The 26,291-nt window shown below is 51.0% G+C and overlaps 1 protein-coding gene across 1 annotated transcript in view; it reads left to right on the forward strand.

The window, feature by feature from the left end:
* The first annotated feature begins 8,616 nt into the window (after positions 1–8,616).
* Positions 8,617–26,291, forward strand: part of LOC146796689 (testis-expressed protein 2-like) — a 223,467-nt gene continuing 205,792 nt past the window's right edge. The window contains exon 1 of the mRNA XM_085629372.1: positions 8,617–9,367. The gene's annotated coding sequence lies outside the window, so the exon portion shown is untranslated. The remainder of the gene's footprint in view (positions 9,368–26,291) is intronic.

Below are 26,291 nucleotides of genomic sequence, written 5' to 3' on the forward strand. Positions count from 1 at the left end.
ACGCGTGTCATGGTGCGAGTATGGCACGCGGCCAATGCAGCTATGGGATGGAAGGACCGTTTGACCCGGGCGTCACCGTTGTATGCGTCTGAGAGGTTGGGCTCCCTATGGACCTCGAAGGGCTTCGATAGGTGGGACACGATGGGCATTAGTACAGTGGGGGACCTCTGGACGAGGGGAGGATTCAAAACATTCGAGACACTGCAGGCGGAGTTTCAGCTGCAGGGCAGTGAATACTTTCGATACCTGCAGGTCCGTCACGCACTGGGTTCTGTCTTCCCAGACGTGGCCGCCATCCCGGAGTCCTCCCCACTGGAGGATAGAGTGCTAGATGGCCACGTTCCAGACAGCACGATCTCCCTCATCTACAAGAAGTTGATTAATGACCGCTCGGGCTTACTGACTGGGCTCCGCGAGGCTTGGGTTGCCGATGGGTTGGAGCTGGACGACGAGGACTGGATTTCCGCGGTGGCCTCCCCGAAGGAGGTGGCCGTCCCGGCTCGCCTTCGCTTCGTCCAGCTTAAGATACTTCACCGGGTGTACATGACGGGGCCAGGGCTTCTGCGTATGGGCTATGCCGAGGATGGACTGTGTAAGCGTGGGTGCGGTGCATTGGCGACTTTTTTACATATTCTGTGGGAATGTCCGAGGGTGGAGCGATTCTGGCGTGGTGTGCATGAGGTCCTGCGAGCGGTTACGCATGTCGTGCTGGTGCCTGAAGCGAGGAGATGCCTGCTGAATGTGTGGGAACCGACCGACTACTCGGTTCCGCAGACGCGATGGGTGACGCTGGGTTATATGATTGCTAAACGTGACATCGCTCAACTGTGGGGATCCCAGAGGCCCCCGGCAGTGTCGGCCTGGAAAGAACACATGGATTGGTGCATGTTCCGAGAGAAGGTGGTGTATGTGGCGCGGGGTAAGCCTGGGGCGTGGCTGAAGGTGTGGGGCCCCTGGAACGCCTACCGCGGGGGTATTTGCGAGCCGCCATTGTTGCCTCCCGCTTCACCAGCTCCGTCCCCCTAGATGACCCCCTCCCTCAATCCCGGGCACAGTGTTTTCCCAGTCCCGGACCTATTCCCCTTCCCCTCCTTCGATTTTAGTGTATGGTTGGGGTCCCCCCATTTGAGGAGCATATGTTGTCACTTTCGCTCTCGGGTTGCCTTGCGGGTGTGGTTTTATGTTGTTGTGTTATATAAAACGAAACCGTATTGTGGGCTCAGAGTCATGTGGCCCACGTTGTTGATACCTCCTGCTTTAGCGTCTCTGTAACGCCAAGTGCCTTATTGTATACATGTCATTTATTTCTGTCACTTTAGCGGCCGGCCGGAAGGTTGTAGGCCCATACCTGTATATATTTGATATTGTAATAAACGGTTTCAAAAAAAAAAAAAAAAACAATACTAAGATCAAATGTCTGTTTTTCTCTACAAACAGGGTGATCCATTGTAATAGGCAGATACTGGTGGGTAATACATGCACTGATCAGGTGATGCATTTGACTATCTAGGTATCAGAATGACATCCAACTTGAGCTGCCCCCCCCCCCCCCCTGATGAAAAAGAAGGCTCATTTGGTGCTTACCGAGCAAACTGCAAACATAACAAAGGTCAATCGTAAGACCGTCTCCCGAAGGGTTGCCCCGGCCCTTGAGTTCTACAATGTCAAGGCTGTTGGGGCTGCTTTGTATGGTGCCAAATTATGAGGCTCCTCTAATGCAACAATCTTAATATGGTCGAACACAGGATTCTGAGGGCCTTATTATCACTTCTCATGACTACTCCCCTTACACCACTTTCTTTGGATCTTGCCCAGCAGAAGATCTCACACAAAATCGAATGTAGATTGTAAATTTTTTGATACAGGCTGTGGACCACCGACAAATTGGAATCTTATCGCATTTATTGGTCTTCTCCCGAGTTGTTGAGTACGCTTTCCCGAGACAAGATCAAAAACATGTATAGGGAGGTTGTAGATGTGGACACTGTGACTGAGAGCAATGGCAGCCTCACAATGTCTTTCACTGATCGTAACAATGCTTTATTTGTGAAATAATAGGTGCTGTTGCTCAAAGCGCTGTTCATACACCTGCGGCTGGTGCTATAGAATCTCAGAGCATGATTAGCAAGGATGCACAGTCCCGTATCCACCTCAGGCCTCTTTAATTCACTGCCAATCACTCCCTGCCACTTATCGCATTCTTAAGGGTGTCTGCTTTCTCCCCCCGGTGACGGATTTTCTGTGTTTCTTTTCTTCCGTCTTTTCGTTTTGTTTGTTTTTCCCTGTGTTGGCCTCGGGAAATGTCTGATGTGGCGAAATAAGCGCTGGTCCCCCAAAATACGTGCCATTTCCCCCCCACTCGCAACCACAGGCTCAAATTAAGCACTGTATTTTAAACCTTGTATGTGTTATGAGGCAACAACCATTAACAAAATTGTACCAATTCTAGCTCGTAAGCTTTACCTGCAGTTTAGATACGGCACCCTCCCGGTTAAAGCCTTTAGTGCCAAATGGCATGATGAGAGGGAGGGAGGCAGACGACCAGTGCCCAGCATGCACAGGGGAAAAAGAAACACTGTAACACATATGGGGCCATATTATCAAGAACGGCGCAGGGGCGTAACACAGGCAGGGGGCACCCAAGCTCTAGGGGGCCCCCTCAGCACTGCACTTCGACCGGGGAGCTCCTGACAGAGTCCGGAGGGCGCCCCTCCACGTACCTTGCAGGGGGACCCCCTCAATTATCGTTATGCCACTGGAACTGCGATAAAATTATTGCCGCTTTAGCAGCAGGAAACTGCTGCTAAAGCGGCGATAAGGGGCTTGATAATATGCCGCAGAGAATTCCAATAGAAGCCCAGGTTTGTGGTCCTTCACACCAGAACATGGGCTTCTATTCGTATAATCCTGATAATATGGCCCATTGTTTTTCTGCCCTCAGTACAGTAGGCTTTGGTACAAGTAGAGGTACCCCTCTGCAAGAAACTAGGCACCAGAAGCCATCTGGTTGCCTTTAGAATTCTGAGAACAAGTACAAGCAGACTCCGTGTCCTTGGTGTGGCAAAATTTCTTATGGCCTTCTGGATCACGCGTACCAAGTGCCAATGAAATGATGTGGAGTCGTTGTGACTCCATTCCGCACATGGTATCTATTGATGGGGACATTGGCTTTGTATTTTTAACCCAAAGCCAGCCTGGACTTATTGCTTTTATATGTCATGTGAGGATCGTTTTAGCAAGCCTTTAATTCGTAGATTGCTACTTTTAGTCTGTAGTAAGAGTTCCCTCCTTTTATCTTTAATATTCATGTTTTATCTATTGATATGTTTTAGGTTTTGTGTTTTCCTCCGTTCATCTTTAATATTCATGTTTTTAGCCACTGGTATGTTTTAACTTCTGTATTTCCCTCTTTGTCATCAGTTTGTTTGTTTTTATTTTATTTTTATTTTTTTGTGTGCTTTGATGAACTTTGTAATCGAAATAAAGTATTTGTATGGTATGGTAAAAAAAAGTTACACAGAGTAGCGAGTTGTAAAGTCGTACACCCTTAGTGACAAACTCAGACTTCTCAACTGTGAACTAACGTAGATTATTTGTTAAAAACAAGACTATCTGTAACGACTTCTGCTCATACAATGTGAAAAATGACATGTACTCCTTAAATATGTGTACTGTCTATTTATGTCTCAAACTTTCGGTGGTAAAAATGGGGAAGATGCAATTCCTTGTCACTAAATATTTACTTCCTGCGACAAATGTTGAAAACATAGCAGCCCTGCTGAGCAGTGCTGACACTACCTACCAGGCCCTGATTAAGAGTTGGCCAGAGTATTCTGACTTTGTGCAAGCCCCCTTTGTGCAGGGGTCAGAATAGGGTTTACGCAGGGATCAAAATTCTAATTTATGTATAGTTTACTGAGTGTAATAAAGTCCACAACCCTCATTAAAGTTCGGCAGGTCAAGCCAGCCTAAACGTAACAGGAGAAAAGTGCACAGTTTTTACCGCGGCAAGCAGATTTTGGTGTATTTAGTACTGAAATCCAATTACAGCCTAAGTGGAGAACATTCCCACGCTCCCATTCCCCATCTGAGCGCAACACCATTGCGCCCAGACTTATCAAAACGCTGCATTGCAGCATTGTGATTGGCTATGGGGAGCCTATCCTGCTTCCTGTTCGGACAGAAGCCAGGAAGAGGACAGAGAGGATGGAAGAGAGGCGGCGGCCGGCCGGCAAGAGATCTTTTTTTTTTCTCCACTGCCCCATCCCCCTCCCTGCCCCACTACTGCTTCACAGGAGTAGCTGTGATTGCTGGCAACAAGTAACTGTTAGGCTCATGCCTCATCCGAGCACAGTACACTGTAGGCTCCTTTTGTGCTGTTCCTTCACCCTCAATTCAGAGCTGCTGAGAAACACACTGGCATTTCTCTGGCAGCAGTAACTGGACCAGTGCTTAATTTGAGCTGGTGGTTTCCGGTGCTTGGCACCGGCACTAAATTGTCAACACCGGAGCTTGACAGTCTGCCACAATGGTGGCACTGTCTGGTTAATTTAGAGATTACCACAACAACAGTTAATTATTATTTCAATATACATTAAAAATGACAATTACCTGCCGCTCAAAAGGCATTCTTATTCCTTTTGGGCCTGAAATAGTCCGAACTGTCACACTTGTCGGGGTGTGATGGTTAGTAGTTGTGTTGTTACCATCATTGGCAGCATACCAGGCGCATTGGTGATGAAAGATGCAGTGGCCTCCTTACGAGAGCCCTGGCACTCGTGTGTAATGCACAGCTGGCCCACATGTACTGATTGAAAGACAAGAGGTCATTTGCTTTTTAAATGTGTACCAAAACCAAGGGGATGCTACAACACTTCCTGCGCCCCTACTTCCACGCAGATGCTGTCATTACTGTACATTGCTGGTAAAGCTGCCCACTGCTAATGTACAGTCCAAGCATACCCTCCCACTGGTTTGTCTGTAGTGACTCCTGCCAGTCAGGTGAGTGTGCTCTCGTGACGTCTACATCTTGCAACAGCGGCGGCCGGCCCAATTAGGCGGAAGAGGTCGGTGTGTCGCCGCGGCCAGGGCGACTGACTCCGGAATCTGAGGATCACGGTTCGATCTCCGGCGCCGGCGGCAGATTAGCCCAGCACCATGTGACTCTGGGCAATAGCTTGCTTAATCTTGCCGACGGCTCCCAGCGCCTAGAGACCCTTACGGGTGATTGTTCACGCTTTACAAATGTGGATTATTAAATAAGCCCGGTGATGCAGGACAGGGTGCGGTGGGGGGAGGGGGGGAGTCGACAGATGACGGAATAGGTATTATTTTTTTATTTAATTATACCTATTCGTTGTCTGTCGACTTACCTCCCTCCCACCCCACCCCACCCCGCCTCACTGCATTTACCTGTGCCGGCCGCCGCTGCTTGCCAATGAAGGGACGTCCCTGGGAGTGATGAGGTGGGGAGATGCCACACCCTGCAGTGAGTCCCATGTTGTTCCTCGGCTCCCTGGAGATGCATTGTCTCTGCTTATTACTTATTTATCACAATTTCCCTTGCAGCTGCTGAAACAGTTCAGTTTTGTGTTTGTTTTTGTTTCATGTGGGCTGCAATGAGGGCCGGGTTGAATTTGTGTTACGCCAGTGTATTTAGCGTAATTTTGTTACTTTTGTGTTACTCTTATTACTCGAAATTCCTGAAATGACGCTATTACCAACATTACGCAATTACATGCCGTTCACTGTCAAACTTGGCAGCGAATGTGCCATTTGTGGCAAACATTTAGAGTGAATGCGTGGGACAATGCGAATGACAAAGCGCGAGCAGCTGTTTGCAGGGCTTTTCGGTTTTTTGCACATCTTTTTGCGTAAAAGGTGTCCTTACACCAACTTTGGACGCAACGACGCAGTTTGTGCTGAAATATGGCACCAAATGCCAGTTTTTCCTTTCACATATTTCGGTGTAATTTCATAAAATCTTGGTGAAGCTTCCCAGAATGACGCAGAAGCAAATTGCGCAAGTTTTGCACGTTCCTAGCTGCAGTTCAGGACTTGCCAAGGCCTCCTAAGGCAGAACCCTCAGCTCTGAAGAGACATGTAAGGTATCATAGATGCAGTAAGCCCTGCACATGCATGCAGGTGGAACATGTGGGGACTCACTGACTCCCCCACGGGCACACAGTGAGAGTGTCTGTGCTCATACCGCCAGGCTCCAGGTACCCTCCGTGCAGGAGCAGAGATGCTTGTTTGCTGCTCCTTGCAGAGAACTGACGCAGGCCTCGGCCTCGACACCTAGAGAGCTGCTCAACACAGGCTGGCTGCAGCCGGCACCAGCGGGGTCTCTGAGATTTTCTGCATGCATGGCACTGGGGAACTAAGGGAGAAGATGAAGGCAGATATGACATTATCCATACATGCCAACACTCCCGATTCAGGCGTGAGACTACCGATTTGAAGGCTAGTCTCCCGCCTCCCGATTCCTGCAAGCAAAAACCTGATTTCTCGGGGTTTCAGCTGACAGGGCGTGGTAATGTGTAACGTGCTAATTCTTCCAGCAATAGTCAAAATGGCGATGCAGGGGCTCTAGAAGGGGATGACAAACCAACAAAGCCTCATTAACAAGAGAATGGTCTTTTAAACACCTGTGAAGAACTGGGGGGGGGGCGGCTGTGTGTGTGCCTGGAAGCTGTTTCAGCCTGGGCTGAGGGGGGGGGGGGGGTGTATGCACTGACCGCAACCTGCCAGGCCAGTGCACAACTCTTGCATGCCCCTCTTTCTCTGCCTGTCATTGCGCTCCATGCTTCTGAGAGGTGATTAAAAAAAACACGGGAATTTGCTTTCAAATGTCCGATCCTGCAGCAGCGCACTTCCAAAGTCCATACATGACAGAAACCCGATTGAAGGCCCCATTCTCCCGATTTTGTTTTTTTAAATCTCCCACTTTGCTCTTCTGAAATGTTGGCATGTATGCATTATCACACCTGCCAGCTCACACGGTGCCACATTGAGACACACGATATTGGCTCCGGTCACCCGGCGAGGAGCCGATATCACACTGTGGCAGGGAAAACGAGCTGGAAACCACCATCAATAGTGAATTTCAGCTCGTTTTCGAGAGGCTTTGAACTGCCGATGTCCATTGAAGCAGTGGGCCAATGAAACCTGCCGAGGCCCCCCTGGAAAGTACATGCAGGGGGGGCCCACGCTCCACACCCTGGCCGAAACTCTCAGGCCAGGAGCCCGCCAGTGCCCGATGGGTCCCCCGGAGCTCGAGACCCACCGCACTGCGGGGGCTGGGGGACTTTTCTTATGCCACTGCATTAAGGGGGCTTGGGGGCAGGGCGGGGCTCAAAAGGGCCTCCTAGGTGCTTCTCGGCACGAGGCCCCGCCTCCTTCTAGGCCCCAAATCCTTTAGCGGGGCCCCAGCCCTTCAAGGGGGACCCCTTCAGCCCAAGGTCAATGAATATCTAAGGTATGGGAGGCTGAGGGACCTTTCATCACATTCTGGGGGGGTCATTTTGCTTTACACCCCCGCATGGCGCAAGCATTGGAGGTGCTCATTTACGGAGTGAGCTCCGCCACGGTTTTGGGGTGACTGTTGCTTTGACTAGTTAGAGAGCGGGAGCGGTGGTGCGTTGCCACGTTACATGGTAAACGGTAGTTTGTCCCTGAAACTTTAAAGGAATGTGCGGCTTTTGATGGGAGAACCAGCAGCAGCGGCATGTGTTGGCATCCCTAGAGTAAACACAGAGCACAAAACAAAATAACATGGCAGAAACATAATAGGGTACAACAAAACCATCAAAACACCACCACTAGTCTGCTGCAAAACAAGACCCCAATGCAATAATGCAACACAACCCCATAACTGCAAAAAGATACCTCCAGCGCACACACATGACTGAGACGGGTTAAAAAAAGCTACAGTTTTCGATGGTGACTTCAAACCCGGGATGGGCAATCTTCAGATCCATGTAGGAGACTTTTCTTCACGGTAGTAGTAATAGTAATAATAATAATAAGGATATGTCTAGAAATAAAACAAGCATTTTTTCAAAAGATGATAAATGCATTAGTAATATGAATGAATAACCATATACCATAAATAATACTGACATAGGACAATTCTTTAATAGATACGATTAAATAAACAATTATAATAAAATAATACTTTGACAAAGAAAATAAGATAAATAAATCATATAATAAATAAAACATATGATGGTTGCAGAACTAAACAGAGAATTATTGAACAAACGCGTCCGGGGTCCTTGCCCTCGTGATTGGCCGACGCACCTGGGATACAGATGACCTCAAGTGACCCCTGTCTCCTTAGCGCATGTGTCAAGTGCTGCGTTCCCTCTGAAGCCCCCACGCGCCCCTTCTGTAACGGAACCTACAGCAGGACGGGGGAGCAGGGAGTGTAGTGTGTGTGTGGGGGGGGGCAGGGAGAGCCTGTCGGGGGGGGGGGGCGGCTCCAGCAGGACGGGGGCAGCAGAGCAGGAGGAGGAGGGAGAGCCTGTCAGAGGTGGGGGCTCAGGCAGGACGGGGGCAGCAGAGCAGGCGGAGCAGGGAGAGCCTGTCAGGGATGGGGAGGGAGGAGGGGGGCTCTCGCAGGACGCCGGCAGAGCATCGCCTGCTGCAGCAGTCAGGCTGCAGGCAGAGCTCAGGCAGCAGCAGAGGGTTTGCTGATTCAGGGGAGAAGCCGGGCTGCACCCGGGCACACCACACCAGCGCAGCTATATGTGGACCACGGAAGTCACAGAACCGGCCCAGAAGTCGAAATATATGGTATTGTTTTTATCGGAAGCAATGCAGTAAAAAAAACTGCATGAAATTTAGGCGACAGGGGGATTTTTAACACTGCGTCTTCCTCGCTATGCAGGAATAATACATTAGATTTGAATTTTTTTAAAGTTACTTTTACATAGCGCTGTATACCAGTGGAAGGGCGCCAAGGCACTTCACAGGCTGCTTGGAGACAGGTAACACAAGTATCATAGCGCCTAGTTACCTGAGATTTACTGTGCACTTCGCTAATGGTTCGGGGCCTGAGGAACAGTAAGATATGCACACATTTTAAGTGGCACCCCTCATTCTGGTGAAGTTGGACGGCGCGAGCTCTGGGGCGCAAGGCCGGCAGGATGTTCCATTAATTCGGGTCCAGGCGCTACCTGCAGAGGATCAAAAGCAGCTGCGTGGAGCAGCCGCGACTTCGGACGTGGAGATACCCATGGCCCTAAAGCTACATAGGGTGATGGTGCTGAGGAGAGGATGGCTGCGGATGAAGCCTGCCCCAGACGGACCCTGAGGGCGGCGGACCAAGCTCCCGCTGTGTCCATCGTCACGCATTCTGAGTGAGGTAGGTGGCGTGTGCGCCGCTTCCCAGCCTGCGGGAACGCTGCCAGGAGGGAGGACCACAGTTAGCCGGGGGTTGCCCTCTTTCGTCTCGGAGGATGCTCGTAGCGCCTCACGCTGTTAGACTTCGGCTTGCTTGTTGATGTTTGCACATTGACAGCTGACAGAATCTTCCGAGAGATGCTCACGTGCACCCAGGATCCAGTCCCTGGGATGCGGTGCGTCGAGTGTAATGCCAGACAGCTCGTGGGGTTAAACTAAGCGCCTGCTACAGAAATCTGTGCGGAACCTGCTGGGAACAAGCTTGAAACCAAGTTGGGCTGATTCATCCTTCCATCCTCCAGGGTCGATACTGTAGTTACCTCTGTGTTGGGTACTAGAGTAGCAAGGTCTGGTAATGACAGCGCTATGAAGCCGAGGGGCTGGGATTTTAAGCGCTAGGTAGGTTGTGTTGCTTGCTTATGGTACAGCTCACTTCTGCACTTGGTGAGGCCTCTTACTAGTCATTTCTGCGCGAGACTCGCATCACACTGGGAGTGCCTGTGACCACACAGTGTTCCTTTTTTGGGGATTGTCACTGGTTGTGTAAGGTGTTGGAAGTAGTAGTGGTCGAGGATGTAAGAAACAAACAAGTGTCGTCAGTAGATATGATAGAATCGTCCCTGCCCAAAGGTCTGGGGATACCCCTCGCTCTCTGTTGTATTGCCTCTGTCTCCCTCCTAGTGTGTATCAGTCTTCTCCCTGTCCCAGTATCAGTATCTCCGTGTTCCACTGTCCCTGCTTCTCTGTCCCAGTAGCCGCGTCTCCCTGCCCCAGTATCAGCATCTCCGTGTTCCACTGTCCGCGCTTCTCTGTTCCACTGGCTGCGTCTCCCTGCCCTAGTATCAGCATCTCCGTGTTCCACTGTCCGCGCTTCTCTGTTCCACTAGCTGCGTCTCCGTGTTCCACTGTCCGCGCTTCTCTGTTCCACTAGGTGCGTCTCCATGTTCCACTGTCCGTGCTTCTCTGTTCCAGTAGCTGCGTCTCACTGCCCCAGTATCAGCATCTCCGTGTTCCACTGTCCGCGCTTCTCTGTTCCAGTAGCTGCGTCTCCATGTTCCACTGTCCGCGCTTCTCTGTTCTAGTGGCTGCATCTCCCTGCCCCAGTATCAGCATCTCCGTGTTCCACTGTCCCCCCTTCTCTGTTCCACTAGCTGCGTCTCCCTGCCCCAGTATCAGCCTCTCCGTGTTCCACTGTCTGTGCTTTTTTGTTCCAGTAGCTGCGTCTCCCTGTCCTGTATCAGCATCTCCATGTTCCACTGTCCGTACTTCTCTGTTCCAATAGCTTTGTCTCCATGTTCCACTGTCCGCGCTTCTCTGTTCCAGTAGCTGCGCCCCACTGCCACAGTATCAGAATCTCCGTGTTCAACTGTCCGCGCTTCTCTGTTCCAGTAGCTTCGTCTCCCTGCCCCATCTCTATGTTCCACTCTCCGTGCTTCTCTGTTCCAGTAATTGCATCTCCCTGCCCCAGTATCAGCATCCACTGTCCGTGCTTCTTTGTTCCAGTAGCTGCGTCTCCCTGTTCTGTATCAGCATCTCCGTGTTCCACTGTCCGTACTTCTCTGTTCCAGTAGCTGCGTCTCCATGGTCCACTTTCCGTGCTGCTCTGTTCCAGTAGCTGCGTCTCCATGTTCCACTGTCCATGCTTCTCTGTTTCAGCAGCTGCGTCTCCATGTTCCACTGTCCGTGCTTCTCTGTTCCAGTAGCTGCGTCTCACTGCCCCAGTATCAGCATCTCCACGTTCCACTGTCCGCGCTTCTCTGTTCCAGTAGCTGCGTCTCCATGTTCCACTGTCCGCGCTTCTCTGTTCCAGTAGCTGCGTCTCACTGCCCCAGTATCAGCATCTCTGTGTTCCACTGTCCGCGCTTCTCTGTTCCAGTAGCTTCGTCTCCCTGCCCCATCTCTATGTTCCACTCTCCGTGCTTCTCTGTTCCAGTAGCTGCATCTCCCTGCCCCAGTATCAGCATCCACTGTTCGTGCTTCTTTGTTCCAGTAGCTGCGTCTCCCTGTTCTGTATCAGCATCTCCGTGTTCCACTGTCCGTACTTCTCTGTTCCAGTAGCTGCGTCTCCATGGTCCACTTTCCGTGCTGCTCTGTTCCAGTAGCTGCGTCTCCATGTTCCACTGTCCATGCTTCTCTGTTTCAGCAGCTGCGTCTCCATGTTCCACTGTCCGTGCTTCTCTGTTCCAGTAGCTGCGTCTCACTGCCCCAGTATCAGCATCTCCATGTTCCACTGTCCGCGCTTCTCTGTTCCAGTAGCTGCGTCTCCATGTTCCACTGTCCGCGCTTCTCTGTTCCAGTAGCTGCGTCTCCATGTTCCACTGTCCGCGCTTCTCTGTTCCAGTGGCTGCGTCTCCCTGCCCCAGTATCAGCATCTCCGTGTTCCACTGTCCCTCTCTTCTCTGTTCCACTAGCTGCGTCTCCCTGCCCCAGTATCAGCCTCTCCGTGTTCCACTGTCTGTGCTTCTCTGTTCCAGTAGCTGCCTCTCCCTGTCCTGTATCAGCATCTCCATGTTCCACTGTCCGTACTTCTCTGTTCCAGTAGCTTTGTCTCCATGTTCCACTGTCCGCGCTTCTCTGTTCCAGTAGCTGCGCCCCACTGCCACAGTATCAGAATCTCCGTGTTCAACTGTCCAGTAGCTGCGTCTCCCTGCCCCATCTCTATGTTCCACTCTCCGTGCTTCTCTGTTCCAGTAGCTGCATCTCCCTGCCCCAGTATCAGCATCCACTGTCCGTGCTTCTTTGTACCAGTAGCTGCGTCTCCCTGTTCTGTATCAGCATCTCCGTGTTCCACTGTCCGTACTTCCCTGTTCCAGTAGCTGCGTCTCCATGGTCCACTGTCCGTGCTGCTCTGTTCCAGTAGCTGCGTCTCCATGTTCCACTGTCCATGCTTCTCTGTTTCAGCAGCTGCGTCTCCATGTTCCACTGTCCGTTCTTCTCTGTTCCAGTAGCCACGTCTCCCTGCCCCAGGATCAGCATCTCCGTGTTCCACTGTCCGCTCTCCTCTGTTCCAGTAGCTGTGTCTCCCTGCCCCATCTCTATGTTCCACTGTCCACGCTTCTCTGTTCCACTAGCTGCATCTCCCTGCCCCAATTTCAGCACCTCCATGTTCCACTGTCCGTGCTTCTCTGTTCCAGTAGTTGCGTCTCCCTGCCACAGGATCAGCATCTCCGTGTTCCACTGTCCGCTCTCCTCTGTTCCAGTAGCTGTGTCTCCCTGCCCCATCTCTATGTTTCACTGTCCGCGCTTCTCTGTTCCACTAGCTGCATCTCCCTGCCCCAGTTTCAGCACCTCCATGTTCCACTGTCCGTGCTTCTCTGTTCCAGTAGCTGTGTCTTCCTGCCCTAGTATCAGCATCTCCGTGTTCCACTGTCCCTGCTTCTCTGTCCCAGTAGCCGCGTCTCCCTGCCCCAGTATCAGCATCTCCGTGTTCCGCTGTCTGCACTTCTCTGTTCCAGTAGCTGCTTCTCCCTGCCCCATCTCTATGTTCCACTGTCCCCCCTTCTCTGTCCCAGTAGCTGCCTCTCCCTGCCCCAGTATCAGCATCTCCGTGTTCCACTGACCGTGCTTCTCTGTTCCAGTAGCTGCGTCTCTATGTTCCACTGTCTGTGGTTCTCTGTTCCAGTAGCTGCATCTCCCTGCCCCATCTCTCTTCCATGGTCCACGCTTATTTATTTATTTTGAAAGTTTTATATAGCACGAACATGACCGTCGAGGGTGTCAGAGCGCTTTACAGATTATGCATCACTAAGGATATAAGCAAAACAAAACAGAATATACAAAGCGACAAAGTCAAGTCTAAAATTGTCCAATGTTTTCGTGAGGGAAAAGCAAACACAACAGAATCAACACAGCAACAAAAACACATTTTAGAATTGTCCCACAAACTCGAGAACCAGGTGGCTGGGACAAAGTCAAGGCTAAGGTCCCAGAATCAGATGAGGGGGCCAGGCTAAGGCAGAAATTTCTTCATCAAGAGCCCCTTGACTTCTTTTTTGAAGATGGTGGAAGGGTTCACCCTGACATGGGGGGAAGGGCATTCCAGATCCTCAGAGCCAAACCCCAGAAGGCTCGGTTTTATGTCTTTTTTTTCCTTGAATTTTTGTGGTTTTATCAAAAGGGTACTGGAGCTTCTGGAGGCTCTAGAGCAGGGTTCTTCAAACTGGGGGACGGCCCCCCTAGGGGGGCCTCAAGTGATCCCAGGGGGGGCACCAGGCTCGGGCCAGAAGAAACATTGTGCTGATAACAGTGCTTTGTTTTGAGCTGAAACAAATGAGCGGCAGCAGGCTGCTCTGTAAGGTGCCATCACTAACATATTTTGCTATTAATATCCTGGCTGGGAGAAGGTGCCAAAAAGGGAAGGGGCTCCAAATATTCTTCAAACCTCCAACACCCACGTCTAATAGTCCCGCTGTGGATACTTGTACGTCTTAGTAAGGCCTGCCTGACCAGAATAGTAGGTTTGGCCATCATGTATTTGATTGCATTTTAAAACAGCAATAGAACTTAACTGCAATGTTTAAATATGTATAGACACATTCAAACATTGCCAATTTAATTTAAAAAAAAGTGAGTAATTCTGAGGGGGGGGCCTATGAATTTATTTTCCCTCGGGTGGGGCGCGGAATTAAAAAGTTTGAAGACCACTGCTCTAGAGCCACAGGAGAGCTCTAGTTTCTGCCGAGGTACAGCAGCGTCTTGTAGTGGATGGCTTTGTGCGCCATACATGCAATTTGTAACTGTATCCGAGCTTCATATGGGAGCAATCTCAGGTTCCGCAGGTCCGGAGAGATGTGGTGGTATTTTCTTTGTGCCAGTTACGAGCCTAGCAGCGGAGTTGAGGGTAGCCCTAAGAGGAGCCGTCCTCACCCTAGGCAGGACGCAAAGTGTTGCGCTACCATAATCCAGCTTTGAGATCACTAATGCTTGTACTGTTCCCATGAGGCACAGGGTCAATACTGATTTACATATGGCTGGGTCCAAACTGGGGTGGCATAGTGGGCAAAAGAACGATGGATTTAACCCAGATATCTTGACTGGGGGAGAATGTTTGATTCATTCAGCATTACCTCCATCATTTGTTGCAGTTACACCTTTAGGTCATGAGCAGGGAGAAAGGGTTTGAGTTTCCTAAGTAAGCTGAGCTGGAAGTTTGCTCCTTTGGTGAGGGAACTGATGTGCTTCTCCATGTTCTCAGGCTTTTGCCCAGAATGACGCCCAGAGAGGATGCCGAGTCCACGAGGTGATGACTACAGTTAAGAGCAGTCAGCTGATTCAGCCATTGATCCATGATGAGGGATTTGTTGTGGGGTGAGATCAGTAAGAATTCGGTTTTAACCTCTTCAGTGCCCATGACGAGATAGTCTCGTCATGGAGCACGGTTGCCTGTGCCCATGACGAGACTATCTCGTCATGAACCCCACCCACTAGTGCAACGCCCGGCACAGGAGGGGGAAAGGGCGCGGCACTGAAGGGGTTAAGAGCATTTAGCTTCAGGTGGTTACATGTCAACCAGCTTTGAGTTTCCATCAAGACAGAGTTGAGGGACTGAATGTCATCGGGGGAAGCTATCTTCAGGTATAGCTGGGTATCGTCCACATACATATGATAGTGAATGCTGGATGATTTTAGGATTTCTGTCAGAGTCTCCATGAACAGGTTAAAGAGCGTGGAGGACAGTGCTGAACCTTGGGGGACCCCCAAGGTGACCAGTTCAGGATGGGACACAGATTGGTTCACCTTGAAGCTTTGGGATCCATTCTGAAGGAACGCAGAGAACCAGTTTAATACAGGCCCAGACAGCCCCATCCAGTGTTCCAGGGCGTCAATTAGGTGATCATGTTTGACTGTATCAAATGCTGATGAAAGGTTCAGGAGGATCAAAAGGCACGACTCATTGTGATCCAGTAAACTCAGTGCATCATCCACGATGTGCATTAGCGCCGACTCTGTACTATGGCCTAGGCGGAAAGCAGATTGGCATTGGTCCAGGAGTTGGAAATGGTCGATGTGATGACACAGTTGGGTGAGCACATATTTCTCCAGGAGTTTTGCCAAGGTGGAGATGTTAGTGATAGGGGGAAAGTTAAGAAGGTCCGTGGGATCAGCATTTGGTTTCTTTAGGACCGGGGTAACTTGACCCACTTTAAGGCAATCCGGGATAGTACCTTGCATAAGTGAGGCATTGGCGATCATCATCCAGAGTGTTAGTAAGGAGGATCTCACTTCCAGGAAAAGGTTCGAAGGCTGAGGGTCATTGTAGTGACTGGAAGGTTTCAAAGTCAACAGCATTTTGTGAATAATGGATTCATCCAAGGTTTGGAACAGACTCCAGGAAGCATTGTTTTTGGGGAAGGGCTGTATAGGGTCAGTGATATTCGACTCAGAGGGGCGAAGGGTGTTCAGCGGACTGTTCGAGAGGTGAGCTAGGGCTGACCGTAATTCAGTCTAGATCTTAGTAGTCTTTTCTGTGAAGAAAACCGCAAATTCTTCACAGTTCGGCAGTGTCCTTTGACACGGAGCCGAGAGGTTAGGATGATTGTTAGCTTGGGACTTGATGAGTTCGAACAGTTTTTTAGGACAGTTTTTTGCTTGATCAAGTTGAGTTCTGAAGAAGATGCCTTCGAGCCTCTAATGCGTTTATTGTATATGCTTCGCAAGGATCTCAAGTGGTAAAGATGTTCAAGAGAGGGATGTGATCGCCACTTCCTTTCTGCAAGTCTTACATTTCTTTTTTTGGCATTAAGACTATCATTGAACCACGGTTTGGAGAGTTTAGAGGACACTCTTTTAAGCTGAAGTGGTGCCACAGAGTCAAGTACATTGAGCATTGCGTGGTTATAGTGGGCCGTAAGGTGATGGACATCCGACATGTTCATAGAGGGAGGTAATATGTTATCACAAAGCGCCGACAGGTCTTGCAAGTTGATGTTCCGTAAACATCTTTTCAGCAGTTTTGGGTTCTTAGGTTGGGATCTGCTTGCTCTTACCAGTTCAAGGACGAGGAAGGTAATGCAATAGTGATCTGTCCAGTCACATGGGAGGATCGACTCCAGGAGGAAAGAGTTGGGCTTACCAATGACAAGATCTAATGTGGCTCCTTTGATATGTTTAGGGCTGTCACATATTTGGATAAGGTTAAGGTCAAAGTATTTAAGGCTACTAACCACCACATTGTTTACATCATTCCAGTGGAGGTTGAAATCTCCCAGGAAGATCTGAGTGCCCTTGAAATCCACGGTGGCCGAAATAATGGCCGTGATCTGTTCTGTGAAGGGAAGGTTGCCGCCGGGGGGGGGGGGGAGGGGGGGGGGAGGGGGCGGGAGGGGGGAATAGGTAAAACGTGTGCAGTTTGCATGAATGGTTATTTCCCCCAGCCACTTCAATACACAGGTATTCACAGGACGGCAGGAGGTCGGCCTGAATGACTTTCACTGTTAGATCGCTACGATGTAGGCATGCGCTGCCTCCCCCTTGACCACTTGTTCTATCCAACTTAATGATGTCAAAGTTGGGTGGCATTAAAAGGTCCAGGATGGGAGCGGATGAGTCATTCAGACAGGTTTCCGTCAACATTATAAGGTCAAGATTCTGGACAAGGATGAGATAGGCAATATCCGCAGCGTGTTTAACAGCCGATCAGCAGTTAAGGAGTGTGGATTTGAGACTAACGGGTGTGTGAGTTGGTGGAGGTAGGGTGGTGGTGACTATCATTGTTCTCGTTTGAGGTTCTAGTTTTTTGCCTAGGTTTCTGGACGGGATCAGTAGGGATAGCTTCAATTAGATGCAAGTTTGATGGGTTGGAGGGAAGTGTCAGGTCATAAGAAAGTAGGAGAGCATGGATATCACTATCCGACAGGGAGGCTCGATATCTGGATGCCGGGAGGGGTCATTAGGGTGCGGCGCGGAGGCCCACCTATAGGGTGTGTGCGTGGTGTGGAATGCGGTTCGCCTAGGATGGGGGGAGGGCGCTGGGTACAGCCGCAGTCTGGGAGCGCGCGTAGATGGAGATTGGTCATAATGGAGCGGCTTAGTCTGGAATTGATTGACAAATCCTCAGTGAGGTGTGAGAGGGAGCGCACGTCTGCCTTAAGTTGTTGTAGGCAGAATGCAATCTCATTAAGTCGGACTTCCAATGCAGTGTGTGAATGGGGATGTGAGGCTAGGTCCCAGGGACCTTGTGGCAGAGTATAGCTTAGCTAGTGTGGGAAGGGCGAGGTATGGCAGGTGGCGAGGGAGTGGGCCCCGGGGCAGGGGATTCTGGGAAATGGACCTGTGTGCTTGGAGGGATGTGTTGGAAAGGGGAGGAGGGGACGGACAACAGGCAACCCTTGCCAGCCTGTCGGACCAGGTCGGGATTGCGGGTTGGGCTGGGGGAAGGGCTCCTGGGAAGAGTCCGGGCAGCGTTGTGAATGGTGGGGCTAAGGGAGTTAGAACCAGCTAACCATGAGGGAGAGGGAGCATGTAGACTCTCCTGGTGCGTGTGCTGTCGCGTCTTGCTCACCACGGGCAATGCGGTGGAGTTGTACTTCTGATTAAAGGTAGCTAGAGGGGGGTCCTTCGGAACAGCTGTAAGGTTAGTGGCTGGTGGTGGAGAGGCGGGGGAAAGAATTAGCATGGTTTTGGGAAGCATTGAGGGGCCAGCCCCTCAAAGTGGGGGGGGCGCTGAAGTTGGCGACTGTCTTCATGATGGTGGGGAAAAAGTTATCAAACAACATTAGATCGCGGTCAGAGGCTTGGATAAGGATGGTTCCATGTTTGTAAAGTGGGATGGTGGCTTCAGCTCTAAAGGCTGAGGAGGGCGCGACTATCACTCTAAGACTATGAGGAGTTTTAAGGGAAGTGGAGATCTTGAGAAGAGAGTAATTGGCCTTCCGCCATGGAGCATGCCGTTTAGTGTAGAAGATGAGATCATTTGTGGTCACACCCCTCTTGATGGAGAAGAAGGGGTCTGAGTTAAGGGTTTCCGGATGGGTTTTGAGTAATCTATGTTTGAAGTTTTTTGTAGCATTTTTTGAAAGGTTCAGTGGATATATGATTCTGAAAGCATTCTGGCCAGCTGGCTCTAGGTTGGGAGAGATGGGTTTCTGAGGATTCGGCTCCAAACGCGCACCCACCTGATCTCCTCACCAATGAAGCCTAGATAAGCCAATAGACTGGGCAGAGGTCTGCGCCGACCATCAGAGGTGCTGGTAGACCAAGAGTCTGGGCAGAGGTCGGGGACATGTCAGGGGGTTTAATGTGCACGCAGAGGGAGAGTGTCAGGTGGTTTGATGTGCACGCAGAGGAAGAGTGTCATGGGAATAGGTTAGGATGAGCAGTTGCATGCTATTTGCTAGCCACTACCCTCGGGTTCATTCAGTTCCGTTCAGTATACATACAAGATTAGGCCTGGGCAGTAAATTCCATTCCGCTCGCGGAATTTGCGGAATTTGGGTAATTCCGCATTCCGTGGAGAACGCGGAATTGCCCAAAATTTTGCGCTTCGCAGAATTTTTTGCTTGTTTGCGTTCTCAAAATGCGTGTTCGCAAGATATTTCCCCCCGAGCAAGCAAACAGCGTTCGCGAACAGGAATAAAGCATTGTGAACAAGCAATTCCGGGTGTTCGAGGAATTTCTACATGCTCGCGGAGATTTTTTACCGTTTTGTGGAGCTTTGCGGAGCGCGACTACGTAAATTCTGCCCACTCCTATACAAGATAAGCGATACATGGCCTTAGAGGAGCTAATTATCACCAACTAGGCCTCGGGTTCATTCCGTTCAGTTCAGAATACATAGAAGTTCAGAGATGCATGGCCATAGAGGAGCTAATTATCTCTAACTAAGCAATGATGGGGCAAACTAAGCAGGCCCATGTAGGGGAAATATGCAGAAGAACCCACTGCAAGATGGTCGCCCAAATGCTGGGAAAGAGGCAAGCCTATTTTTCTTTCCATGTCCTGGAGTATCAAGAGATCATGGAGGGAGGTGCCCTTCTTTCGCTCGAGAAGGATGAGGCCACGCTCCTGAGATGCCAAAATAGATGTCCAATCTCAGCAAAATACTAGTAGAGGCGAACAAAATGGGCGCCCAACATGTACACATCAGACCTCAATGGCCACCGAGCGAGCATGGACAGTCCAAGAGGAATCCTCAGAGCAGATCAGGATAGCCTCTCAGCGCATGTCATGAAATAATGTAAAAAGTTTCTGAATGTTTTAGCCCTCCTGCTGGCCTTTCGCCTCATATGTTATGGGCAAGATGCAAAGGCGGCAGGGGGGTAGCCAGAATCACAGGAGATCAGTCACAACGCATGCAATGCCCCGAAGCCTTCACCTGATCACGGCGGGATGCTTGTCTCTAACCTGCGCGGTGCTGCGTTACCCTCGCAGCGGGGTGGAGGGTGATCGCGCCAACAGGAGGTTCCTCAGCATCACAACCGCCGAACTGGACAGAGCTACGTTCTGAAAATCATCCTGGGCTCATCGGATAACACCTTAGGTGCCCGGCATCAACCTTGAGGCAGGAACGCTGGGGGGCTCCATCCAGCTAGCACAGAGACATGCGCGGCACTCCAGAGTTTCCGCCTGCAGTGTTCACCCCGGGCGCATCTCAGGAGTCACAGACCCTAGCACCTGGTGCGGTGGAAGGCATAAACTTGGGCGGCCACAGGGCGAAAGGGACCTTCGGGCCTGCGTCAACTTCCAGATCTCAGCCGCAGGGAAGGGCGAGGTGGGGTGTACTACTTACTTCGCCTTGCCGACAACCTCAACACTTGGAGCTCTGATGCCCGGTCGGCCAAATCCGCTACTGCAGTAGGTATCTTCTCGCCGCCCCACAGGGCACAGGGGCTCGGCTCCACCCGAGATGAGAGAAGGAGCCATGCAGCGGGGGCAGCGGACCCTCCGACCAACAGCACATTCAGGATCCTCGGAACAGCGGCAAATCTCGGATCACAACAGCGGGTAGGGAGATGGGGGTGTGATCCTTACTTCGACCCAAAAAGAATCTCACCGCCACACAAGGAGCTTGTCCTTCAGTGTGACGCAGGAAAGAGAGTCCAGCAGGAAAGATACTCCAGCCGTAGTTGGGGCATCAGCTTACAACCAGACTCGGAAGGCTCCGCTCCTCACTCCGGTCGGAGGCAGTCCCAGGCAGCATCGTTGTCGCGGATAGGACTTCAGGTGGGTTTTCAAGCCAAATTATCTTCTTAGCAGGGGATTAATAAGAGTCGTTACATTACAGCCAAGTTTCTCAGTGTGTGAATGTCGTGTAGAAGGGTGGATGGGGGGCATAACAAGGGATATTCACAAAATAGTGATCCCCAACCCCGGAGCTTCCTTGGGGAGCACCAGCTCGGCGGCCATCTTCCTTCCAGTTGTCCACGCTTCTCAGTTCCAGTAGCTGCGCCTCCCTATCCCAGTATCAGCATCACCATCATGCTGGGAAGCCCAAGTGATGAAACCCCCACTCAGGGTCTCACAGTTCATGGAGTTGATTAATGTTGCTGACAGTCATTGTTCCGCTCTCGATCAGTGTTTTATCCTCTGAAGGATGTCAGGACAGAGCCGATCCAAATTACTGGGGGGCTTGAGACCCAGAAAGCCTGCCTCACTGAAAGCCACAACCTGGATGTACACTGCCTAACATGCTTTGGCTCAGCTCTGCCTTTTCATTAATTATTTTTCCTGCCCTGTGTAATATTGTGAGCAGTCTAGTAGTTGGGTGGGCGGAGTTTCGGGATGGGAGGAAGAGGAGGAGCGACGGGAGAAGCGGGCAGTTAGAGTAGGGACGAGACAGGAGTAAGAAGCGAGAAAATAAAGCTCTTGAAAGATACACTGTGTGTCGGTCGTCATTGGGGTCGCGACACGACAGCTGGCGACGAGGGTGGGATGAGCAGTCTGCTCTCCCTGAACCCCGAAGGAAACGTGGTCCGTCCCTGGGCAGCGCGCAGAGGTAGTCGCCGTCGCGACACGCGAGCCCTGAAATAAGATCGCCGTCTGCCCCGAAGACCAGCGATCATTGGAAGCGCTCCGCGATGCTCTGATTGCGTTGAGTCCCGTGGTAAAGAGCACCGAAGAGAAAATTCAAAGGAGGCGCTGATCGCGCCCAAAAAAAAAAAATCAGCCCAAGTGCCCCGAGAGAGCTGAGGGCCGTGTGAGGCTGAAGGGTCGAGAGAGAGAGAGACCCCGGCCCCGCCGTGCTGATCGAGTGTCAGCGTCAGCGAGAATCAGAAGAGTGCTGGCCCGCCGTGAGTAATTCTTCCCCCCCCCCTCCAGTGTGAGGACTGGAGCACGTGTTTGCCAGAAGGAGCTGGGGGCTGAAGTGCACGCTTACCTGGATGGTGACAAGTCCCAGAGGAGCGAGGGTGGAGTGCTGAAGTCCGCGTGGAGCTGGTGAGTGAGGCCTCGATGCAGCCCTGAGCGTGTGGGGAAGGACGTGAGAGCAGCCAAGCCTCGTGGGACGTCAGTCCGGCGGCCATCTTAGAATCTGGCAGTCACAGGAGGACATCCCTATGAAATGAATGGGCGGCCATCTTAGAGTCAGGCGCCCGAGAAATACAGGCTAAAATCAACAAAGCATTGGCAAAGGAATGAGGATTGTGTCAACAAACAAGCACGAGCGAGGGCAAGAAAAAAAAAAAACAATATGACTAAAGACAATACGGAAAATACATGCTATAAGCAACGAAGCAGTGGCAGGTGAATGAGGAGTGCGTCAATAAACAAGCCCGAGTAAGTGCAGGAAGACAACACAGTAGAGTGTATCATACAAAAAAAAAAAATCGCGATGTCAAATCACGGATCGCCTGTACGTAATGAAGCAAAACCCATTGTGATGGGATTATCGCATCTGCGTCCCCCAGAACCCCTGGCACTCGTGGTTGGCGGGAGCATGGGACCCCGATGGGAAGAATGGATTGAAGATTTTGAAGATTATATTAAAGGTCCAAGGTAACAGGAGATGAAGATCAACTAATTGCGCTACGCAATCTCATAGGAAAAGACATCAGCAAAAAGATTAAAGAGCTCCCGGCTGCAGACTCGGGGACGTATGCCAAAGTACGAGAAGCTTTAGACAAGAAATTTCTGCACAAGAAGAACGTAGATTACGAGAGATACATGTTCCAACTAGCGCGTCAGGAGAAAGAAGAAATGATGAGTGCATACATAACACGGCTACGTCGGTTGGCACGCCACTGCAATTTCGACGCGTTTTCAACAGAAGACGCCATCCAGTTGCGCGTCATTGATGGCTGCCAGTCTGAGACACTCCGGAGAAAGCTGCTGCAGAAGAGTCACAATCTTGACGAAATTGAAGAGATGACGAGGGTGCACGATCAGGCTGAGGAACAGGCCAAGAAGATGGAGGCAGGATGTGCCGATCGCAGAGAGCAAGTCTGCCAGGTGCAAGCCAGTCGCCCTCGCCGATGGTCCAGAGAGCGAGTGCGGCATTCCCGACCATCTCAAGTCGAGTCAGGGAGGAGAGGCAAACACCAGGAACATGTGAGGAAGGCGCCTGTGAGGAAGTGTTACAGGTGTGGGTATGATTTCCCACATACAGGCGCATGTCCGGCAATGGGTCAGCAGTGCCGCAAGTGTGGTCGGAGTAACCATTTTGAAGTTATGTGTGGGGAATATCGCCGAGAGAAAGAAAAGAACACACTCAGGTCGTCGCGAGTGGACACGCGCCGGCATCACGCGCGAGCGGTGCATGATCGCCCAAAGTTCTCGTCACGGTCTTCCCACTCCAGCGGAGAGTCACAGACATCCCGATGGTCGAGGAGGTCACCATCTAGAGAATCCAGGTCAACATCGGATGAACGAGAGTATTCAGTTGAATATGCGAGTATGGTTGCTGACCCGGACCAACTCAAGAAATATCCCTGATTGGACATCAGTGTCGGTGAACATGCCACAAAATTTGTGCTGGACAGTGGAGCGTCACTAAATTACATTCCAGTGACCGAGTACAAAAAAAATGAACCCTCTCCCTCCTCTGAGTCCTGCATATGTCCGGGTTTACACCTGGATGTCCAGGAAGCCGCTTCCCTGTCTAGGGAAGTTTTCAACTACACTGAGACACAGAACGATGTCGGTCCCCACTGTTATCCACGTCATCGAAGGTCCGGAGGCCGACTGTCTTCTTAGTCTGCCAACGGCCGAGCGACTGCGACTGGTGGAAATTCTCTATCGCGTCAGCAATGATACCGACATCGTCCACAAGTTCCCGAAACCGTTCATGGGACTTGGTAAAATGAACAGGTGCCAGATTCGCTTACACATCAATGACCAAGCCCAGCCTGTAGCTCAACATCCTCGGCGTGTGCCATTCCATCTCCAGCAGGCCGTGGAGGATGAACTCCAGGATCTGTTGGCGGCTGACATTATTGAAAGAACGGAAGGTCCCACGACATGGGTGTCACCAGTGGTCATTGTTCCAAAGAAAAGGACTCCTGGAAAGGTCCGGTTGTGTGTCAACATGCGGGTACCCAATACCACCATCGAAAGGGAGCGACACCCAGGACCACATCTGAGTGACATGATAGCCGCGCTGAATGGTGCCCGAGTGTTCTCCAAGCTGGACCTCAACAAAGGGTACCATCAGCTGGAACTTCACGAGAGCTCTCGGTACATCACAACCTTTGCAACGCACCTGGGGTTGTATCGATATAAAAGACTGAGCTTCGGTATTTCTTCGGCCGCCGAAATCTTTCAGGAGGCCATATGCCAGACCATCCACCACATCCCCAACACGCTGAATTACAGCAATGACATCCTAGTGTATGGGGCAAATGTCCAGGAACATGACACTGCCCTCGACCGAGTGTGCCATGCTCTCCTGGAAGCTAACTTAACGCTTAACAAAGACAAATGTGAATTCCATCAGTCGAGGTTGAAATTCTTCGGGCACGTCTTCTCGGGAGCCGGGATGAAGACCGACCCTGATAAAGTGAGTGCCTTGAATGACACCAAGAGTCCCCGAGACGTCAGTGATGTGCGGTCCTTTCTGGGAATGGCGAGCTACTGCTCGAGGTACATCAAAGATTATGCCACCCTCAGTCATCCGCTCAGAACCCTGACCAAGCAGGGACAACCTTTTGATTGGACTTACGATTGTGAGCAGGCTTTTCAGGAGATCAAACAAGCTGTGGAAGAGGCCGGCAGTCTGGCATACTTCAGCCCTAATCGTAAGACAGAGATAACGGTGGATGCGAGCCCTGTCTGCTTAGGGGCCATTCTGGCTCAGTATGACAACGACACCGATCAAAGACACATAGTGGCGTATGCCAGCCAAAGTCTCTCCGACACGGAAAAGGCCTATTCACAACCTGAAAAGGAGAGTCTTGCAGTGGTGTGGGCCTGTGAACATTTTCATGTGTTCATATACGGCAAGCACTTCACCATGGTGACAGACCATCAGGCGCTTGTCACCATTTTTGGAAATCCACGCTCCAAAATGCCACCTCGCATAGAGCGCTGGGGCCTGCGCCTGCAAGAGTATACTTATACCATTGTGCACAAGCCAGGGAAATCAGCCAACCCAGCAGATTACATGTCGCGACACCCCAGGGCATCCCACACATCTGGACCGTCCATCGCGGAGGAATACATCCATTTTGTAGTGGATCAAGCTCGACCACCCGCCGTTCCCCTGGAGGTCATTCAACAAGCCACCCTGCACAATGTGATGTTACAGAGGGTGATACGCCGAGTGCAGACCCACAGATGGAGACAGGAAGAGCCCAATTAGGAGAGTGATCCGCTAACGCGTCAAGAACTGCAGGCTTTCAAAAACGTGAGTGAGGAGCTGTCTGTCACTGCAGAGGGTCTACTACTAAGAGATCAACGGATCGTCATTCCCAGTCAACTGAGACAAGGTGTCATCAACCTGGCCCATGAAGGTCATCGGGGAGTGGTCACGACAAAAAGGGCTCTCAGAGAGCGTGTTTGGTTCCCACTTCTTGATCGGAAGGTGGAACTCACCTTGAAACATTGTCCGCAGTGTCAATTGGTAGGTCACGGTGATCCTCCAGCCCCACTGCAGATGACCCCGCTACCGCCAGGAGTGTGGCATGAACTAGCCATGGACTTTTATGGCCCACTGCAATCAGGCAAATATGTTCTCGTGATAGTGGATGAATACTCACGGTTTCCCATTGCCCAGTTCGTGCCGTCCACCAGTGCCGCCGCCACCATCGCGGTTTTGGATGAAATCTTTGCAGCTTGGGGTGTGCCCAAGGAACTGAAAACAGATAATGGTCCACCATTCAATGGACGGGAATTCAGTGACTTTGCAAAATTGATGAATGTCCAGCATTGGAAAATAACGCCCTTGTGGCCCCAAGCCAATGGCACCGTTGAAAGGTTTATGGCCACACTCAAAAAGACTTTCCAGCAAGCCACCCTTGATAAACGAGATCTGCAAACAGCTCTCAATGAAGTGCTTCGGGCGTATCGAACAACACCCCATACTACTACAGGTAAATGCCCGGCTACACTCATGTTGGGGTGCCCCATTCGGACGCGGATACCCACTTGGGAGGGTGCCTTACGACCGGTGTCACCAGGCCGTGTTCATCAACAAGTAGTAGTTGCTGATCGAGCTGGCAAGGAGAGCATGAAAGTGTATGCGGACCAAAGAAGACGAGCTAGATCTCTCTCGTTTCATGAAGGGGACTGTGTTGTAGTCAAGCAAGAACAAAACAAGAAAACGGACTGTCGGTTTAGAGCGGAGCCACTCACAGTCACTCGACAAAAGGGCACCATGCTGACAGCTGAGTCGGAGAACAGGCGCATCACTCGAAATGTATCCCATTTCCAAAAATGCAGTCCCGCCATGAAAGAAACACTCACATCGGGACTTACAACGTCTGTGACTGAGCGCCGTGAAGGACATGATTGGATAC

The sequence above is a fragment of the Triturus cristatus genome, chromosome 10 (genome assembly GCF_964204655.1).
Source record: "Triturus cristatus chromosome 10, aTriCri1.1, whole genome shotgun sequence".
NCBI lineage: Eukaryota > Metazoa > Chordata > Amphibia > Caudata > Salamandridae > Triturus > Triturus cristatus.